The sequence below is a fragment of the Vigna umbellata genome, chromosome 4 (genome assembly GCF_029865625.1).
Source record: "Vigna umbellata cultivar VRB3 chromosome 4, Vumbellata_1.0, whole genome shotgun sequence".
Taxonomy (NCBI): Eukaryota; Viridiplantae; Streptophyta; class Magnoliopsida; order Fabales; family Fabaceae; genus Vigna; species Vigna umbellata.
Genome location: NC_142168.1, coordinates 43,257,041 through 43,264,148, shown reverse-complemented (window position 1 = coordinate 43,264,148; position 7,108 = coordinate 43,257,041). Strand labels below are relative to the sequence as shown.

The 7,108-nt window shown below is 41.5% G+C and overlaps 1 pseudogene; it reads right to left on the bottom strand.

Annotated features, from left to right (window-relative positions):
- Window positions 1-4,486: 4,486 nt before the first annotated feature.
- On the bottom strand, window positions 4,487-6,129 carry LOC148200285 (pentatricopeptide repeat-containing protein At5g47360 pseudogene; annotated as a pseudogene).
- Between the last annotated feature and the right edge of the window lie 979 nt (window positions 6,130-7,108).

Sequence of the window (7,108 nt, the reverse complement as noted above, 5' to 3'; positions counted from 1 at the left end):
CAGAATCAGAATCAGAGTCACGTGCAGATGCAACAGATGCAGTAGATGCAGTATGCACAAATACTCAGCAGTGGGATGCACAGTATCCAATGGAACAGACTCAAAAACAGACTCTAAAGATAAATTCCTAGAATGCCTAGCTAACCTATGAAAAGTTCTATCAATCTCAGGATCAAAGGGTGGTATAGGCCCAGGATTTCCCCTAGTCATGCACTAAGTCAGAACACCCTAAAATCATGAAACGATATCACAAAAATTTTGAACACACAAAACAACCTAAACAAACCAATCACACACACTCAAACATTTAAGACAAAACACAACACACCAACAACACATTATCAACACAAAAGACACTAACACAACAAAAACCTAAGACCGAACCGTTGGTCCCCGGCAACGGCGCCATTTGTGCTTGCTCTTCCATCCAAGTCGTGACAACACATTGCTACTTAGACCATCACCATCCAGCTGCCAAATCCCGTGAGTTTGGCTTTCTCTTTGCGCACTGCTTTTCCCAAAAGATAAATCACATTTATCTTCCAACCATCCGTGCCACCTCTTGGTTCATTCCAACTCCAAGGCTGTGACACTTGCTTGAAGTTTTCAGCTGCTCCTGGATGTGGCAATGATGACCGAAATCTCCTATGTTTGGACGAGACACAGCAACGAACGCATTCCAGCCTTCTCCTTGCTTGACCGTGCTCACCACTTCTTCACCGTGCAACTGCTGTGCGCTTCTTCCAACCAGGTGAATCAACGCTTCTAGCTAAAGAAGGAAAACATGCTTCAAGAATTTAAAATGCGTTCCGTCATTCATTCCTAATGTGAGTCGTGACAGTGTTCATCCAGTGACCGTAGCATACACAATTCACTAATCAATCACAATGCAACGCTGGACAATACAAAATGTATGAACCACAATGAAAAGAGCCATGAGTAATCAGCAAATCAGAGTAAAAATCAGTGCTTCATTCATTCTCCCAAAACGTTCAAAACCGAGAGAAAAGGAACTAGTAAGCAGCGGCCAAAAAAAAATGCAAGTGGCGGCTCAACCTAAGGGCCGTGTGTCTCCCCTTTAATGAGGGTGGGGTCCACACAAAAACCCTAGAGTCTAAGTCACTAATCTCAACTTTTGGGCCTAATCTACTTTACCAAAAATTGACCCAAAATATAAGAGTTGATCCAAAAATTCTAAACTACTGAATTACAATTTAATTAATTCAAAAATGTCTGTGTGGGGAATCTTGAATTTATTCGGCATTCTTCCTGATGTCCCAAAATGTATTTCCGAAATTTTCCTGCACTTCAAAAAAATGCACTTAATCAGCTCAGAAAATCCAAATTAGCACAATTACAAATTTCCGACCAAATTAAGCGGCATTCGGAAAACTGGGAAATAACAAACAATTAAACACAATTCCCTGGTTTATTTGAGTGCAGTAAACTAAATCTAATTCAAGAAATAACGATTCATCAAACATCCTAGTAGATGAAATTTGTTCGGTCGAATTGTTGAATGCCTGAACACTTGACACCTTGAAGGACGAACGATTGAGGCCTGAAGGCCGAGTACCTGTGTGGCTGAACGGTCGAGTTCTTGTGAGGCCGAACGGCCGAATACCTGAATGTTGAGGCCACAGAAGGCCAAACAGTAGAGGTCGAGCGACCGGACACCTGCAAGGCCGAACGACCGAACCAAATGCATGGGAGGCCGAATTGCCGAAGGCATGTGAGGCCGAATGGCCGAAATGAATGCGTGAAAGGCTGAATGGCCAAATTAATGGGGAGTCGAATAGACGAAGGTATGTGGGGCCCGGGAGACCGAACGGTTGAACCCGTGAGGCTGAACGATCAAACATCTGATTAATATGGCCGAACGGTAGATGCCTCTGGAGGTCGAGTCCTTGAGACTAGAATTGGCCGACAAGTTGTAGCCTTTGGAGGCCAGATTGTTGGCTGACTATTTGCGAAGCCCGAAAATTTGGTACCAAATTTGGCTAAGTGCTATCAAGGCTAGATTATGGAATTACCTAAGACCAAGGTATGATTGAGGTGAACCCGGACAGTTGAGAGTTGAAGCTTACTGCTGAGCCGAATAGTCGAGAGCTTGTTGAGGCCGAACGACCGAGAGTTGAGCCGGATTGCCAGATGCTAGATGCCAAATTTGGTTAAGTACCTAAGGTCGAATGGCCGATTGGTAGAGGTCGAACACATACCTTGGAGGCCAGATGGCTGGATGGCAGATGCCAAATTTGGTTGTGGCCAGACGACCGAGAGTTTGAGGCCGAATGGCCGAGTACCTGAGGCCGAATGACCGGGAGTTGAGGTCGAACGGCCGGGAGTTGAGGCCGGATGGCCGAGAGTTGAGGCTTGATGGCCGAGAGTTTGAGGCTGAACGACCAGGATTTGAGGTCGAACGGCCGGGAGTTGAGGCCGGATGGCCAGATGTTGGATGCCAAATTTGGCTAAGTACCTAAGGCCGAATGGCCGAATGGTAGAGGTCGAATACGTACCTTGGAGGCCGAATGGCCGGACGGTTGATGTCGGACGACCGAGTAACTATTGACGAACGATCAAGAGGTTGAGGCCGGACGGTCGAATGTTGAATGCCAAATTTGGCTAAGTACCTAAGGTCGAACGACCGAATGGTAGAGGTCGAACAAGTACCTTGGAGGCCAAATGGCTGGATGGTTGATGTCGGACGACCGAGTAACTTTGGACGAACGACCAAGAGGTTGAGGCCGGACGGTTTGATGTAGTATTCGTCCTCTCCCTCCTCGCTCTCCAAGTCGGGCGGTCGTGCACCTGTCAAAGGCACTTCGACGCTTAAGTCAGTAACATGACCAAGTGGTCTGTAATGCATATGTATATTGCATTCTAAGCAATCCGTCCATAACTCATACCATAAACTGAAATTAGATAGATCCTAATATGAAAAACACAAGTGTTTTTACTTGGAAATGCAGGAAGCACTCATTCAAATCGGGCGGCAGCACCAGAGAAGAAACTAAAAATGACTAAGAAAATGAGTGCTGAGATTTTCAGGACCTTCATCTATCTTAGATTTATTTCTCCAATAGCAATACCCAAATGTAATGAAGTTAAAAGTGAAAAAGACTGATATTATTCATAGTAACCCATTACAGAAACATCTTTCCTTTCTCTCTTTTACAATGTATCAGCAGATAAAATCTTCCAATTATGAACGTGTTAGCCTCGGCCTCAGGCTCCTTTTCATTTTCTGATTGAAATTCTCTAGCCACTTTTCCGTTCTGAATTCGCAGCTTAATTACACCAAAGAACTATTTTGGGTTGAGAAATATCACCATATTGCTCCTTCTTAATAATGATTTATCCCACCTGATACAGGGAACTGCACAAGTCTCTACCACAACAACACAAGGAACAAAACCAACACCTTTAGTCCCTGCTCTTTCTTCAAACAAATAGCAAAAAAGTTTGGTTGCAAAAGATGGTACTCCTCTCCTCTATCCTTCTTATTGGCTATTTATTTAGTCATTCAGTTATAAGATTTATAATTCACAGCAAAAGACAAAAACTTAGGAGAATGCTTAACAATTAAATCTGTAGGGATTCTGAATCTTGACAATCACGAGCAAAAATAAATTTAGAATTGGATAGAATGAAAGAGCAGTAACAATCACTTGCAAATAAATTTGATTCGTTTAGTAGCAGGTTAATTTACTAAGCAATTAATTCATTTTTTAGATACTTTACTAGCATTGTTCCTTTATCCACTCGATGTCTTCCTCTATATTAATGAGTTTGTTGTATAGTGATCAGTAGGAAGCAGCATTATAAGCCATATAGAACAAGTATCAAATTCGAATGGTGTTCAGGCGAGCCATGTTATGATTAACTGAAAATGCAAAGGGTGTGCAATAAATAGTTAGAATTCATAACTGGGTTTGCAAAATATAAACCAGAAAATTTATGATGGCCTTCACTTCAACAAAATGTTTCGCTGGCTATATTCATCATCTTTAAATTCGAATTACAAGTTAATTGTCTTGTCTTTGTGTTGACTTAGAACGCTAATGGGGTTAGCAGTTCTAGTCTAATTAGCCAGCTTATCTCAATTTTATTATTCCAATAGTTCACTTCTCACTTTTCCCACTATCTTATTGTTACCGAATCTTAGTAATTACTTTATTTTAAATCAGTTAAATCTATGATCACTAGTTAAAATTTGCAATTCAATTATTAAGTTCATTTAGTTTGCTTGCAAAACCCCTTAAACTCAATTACTGATGACTCCCTCTTTGTGTAAGATGAGAGGCCAAGCCTTCCATGCAGAGAACAAGTGTTGGACTGATCAAACAGAGTGACGAATGCAACGAAAATAAGGATGGATGGATGAACGAATTCAGTGACTATGGTACGGTGTGTGATGCGAATTGGATTAAGAAAGCATTTTGTATGAGGAAAATGGGCTTGCCAACTTATCGATATTAAAGGAATCTACAGGAGAATGGGTTTAGCATTCACAGATAAAGACAAGCATATTGTTTCTCAAGAATACACTGTCTCCTACAAGGGGAAGAAATGAACAAAGTACCAGCAGACTACATCACAGAAACCAATTCTTACTGTTGCTGTTATACAATGCAAACTTATGATATGACCAGAGGCAGCAGAGAACAATGGACGTGACCTCCTTCATACGACCTTTTATCATCAAAGTCCCTTACGAATGCCAGTCAAATGATTCACAAGATCTTTTTCTCCAGATTCTATTAGGACATCGATTGCACCCTCTTTGTATGGAGATTGCAGCGGAACTGATTTTTTAAGCATTATCTTGGCCAGCTTTGTGGCCTCGGTCAGGTGGCTTCTTTGACAAAGGACAAATAAAAGAATAAAATAAATATCAGAGTCAATGGCAGACAAACATCCCTTGTTCTCAATTGCTTCAAGCAAGTAGAATCCATCTAATACCCGGTCCTTCATACAGAGCTCCTTTAGCAAAAGGCTAGATGCCAAAGTATCAGGTCTGGCATCACCAGAAAGCATTTCCATGAAGAGCTTCATTGCTTCGTCCAGCTTTTTAATCCTTATCAATGAAATCACAAGTGAACTGCAACAATCACCATAAGAAACACCATGTTCCACCACAAACTTATCAATCAACTTGTAAGCTTCTCCTACACGACCCTCAACACAAAGGCTATCAACCAAAGTAAAAACAGTAACATGATTTGCATGGCACCCCGAAGCTTTCATTCTATCCCGAATATCCAATGCTTTCGTCCACTGACCTCTCTTACAGAAACTTTGAATCACAGATGTATAACTAACAACATTTGGACGGCAATCCCCACCTTTCTCCATTTCATCCAACAACTCCAATGCCATTTCCATAGATCCAGACCTACACAAGCCATTTAAAATGGCTGATAAAAGGACCAAATTGGTTGAACATCTATGTACTCTCATAACCTCAAGCAAAGAATAAGCATGCTCTGGGCGACCCACATCACATAATCCCTCCACTATTGCCATGTACGTAATAAGATCAGGGTAAAGACCGTTCAAACTCATCTCCCCGATCAACTTCTCAGCCGTTTCAATGTCGCCATTCTTGCAACATAGCCTAATAACCACATTATACATCACAGTGTTAGCACCGATGTTGAAACTCTGCTCCATCTTCCTCAACACCCACCATGCCACGTCAGCTAGTTGGGCTTCTTTGCACAGTTTCAGAACCTCCCTGAACATGTTGACATTGACTAAACACCCTTCGGCCTCATAAGACAGAACGAGATCACGAATAATTTGGGGATTTTGCTGAATCCCAAACAACTTGCAAGCTTTGCTGTACGTGTAAGCACTGTGCCTGTAGCCAGATTGAAATCCAGCCCAAACGAAAAATCTGACGCCCAATAGAGGTTGCTTGGGATGACAGGAATTGAGGACTTCAATGACACATTGAGAATCGAGTTTAGGCTTAACCTTGGACAATGAGTTCTCAACACTGCCATTGTTTTGGTGGAGATGGGTACAGAGGGTATCGACCATGCCCATTCGGTGGGTGGAGAAAGGAAGAGTTTTGAGTGCGTCGCAACGCGAGAAAAGCCGAAACTTTACAAATTGGGGCATAGGGCTAGTGGACGATAAAGAAAAAGGAAGAACGACGAAGGTTGCGTGAAACAAAAAAGGGTCTAATTGATTTGATTACCAGTGCCTGTGTATGTGAGGACAAGACTCCATCAGCCAAGAAATGAGTTGAGTTGGTTCCTTCCTCCTTCTCACACCGCTTCCAAATCCAATGGTTTTTTCAAACATCCTCTGGATTAAAATCAAAAGATACTAAATATTTATTGTTTAGTTTGACAAAAATCTATAATTTTTTATTTATGTAAACAATTTAAAGTTTGATAAAGTATATATTATTTAGATAGTTTTTAGAAACTTTAATTTAAAAAATACAATTAGATTTTAGTCGACCAGGAATTATAAACAATTATAGTTGACACTTACAAATATATACAATTTATTTGTATTATTTATTATTATTGTAATGATTTAGGATTATTTGGGATAATCCGCAGGAATGGAAGCAGAAGGGTATTTAAAGTTGAAAGGAGAAAGATGAAATGGGATAGGGAACGAGTGCGACAATGAAAATTGGGAGTGAAATAGATAGAGAATAGAAGACAATAGAAGAGACTAGATGGCGAAATCGGGATCAACCCCTGTCACTGCCTCTGCAAAGGTTCACCCTTCCAACGATCCCGAACTGGACCCGGACTCTTACGCCCTCAAGAAGTTCAGACTCTACGAAACCAGAGCGGTAATTATCCATTCATTCGTCACGCAATAATCTTTTACACAACCGATTAAATTAACCTATTTTGAAATTGCAATCGCAATCGCAGAGGTTCTACCTGATCGGAAGTGATCAGAGCAAGAGGTTCTTCCGAGTGTTGAAAATCGATCGATCAGAGCCGTCGGATCTGAATATCAGCCAAGACCCCGTCTTGTATTCACCCCAGGAGATCAAGAACTTGCTTCAGCGGATTGCTGAGGGTAACAGAGCCACTAGCGGCCTCACTTTCGTCGCTAAGGTTTTCGAAATTGC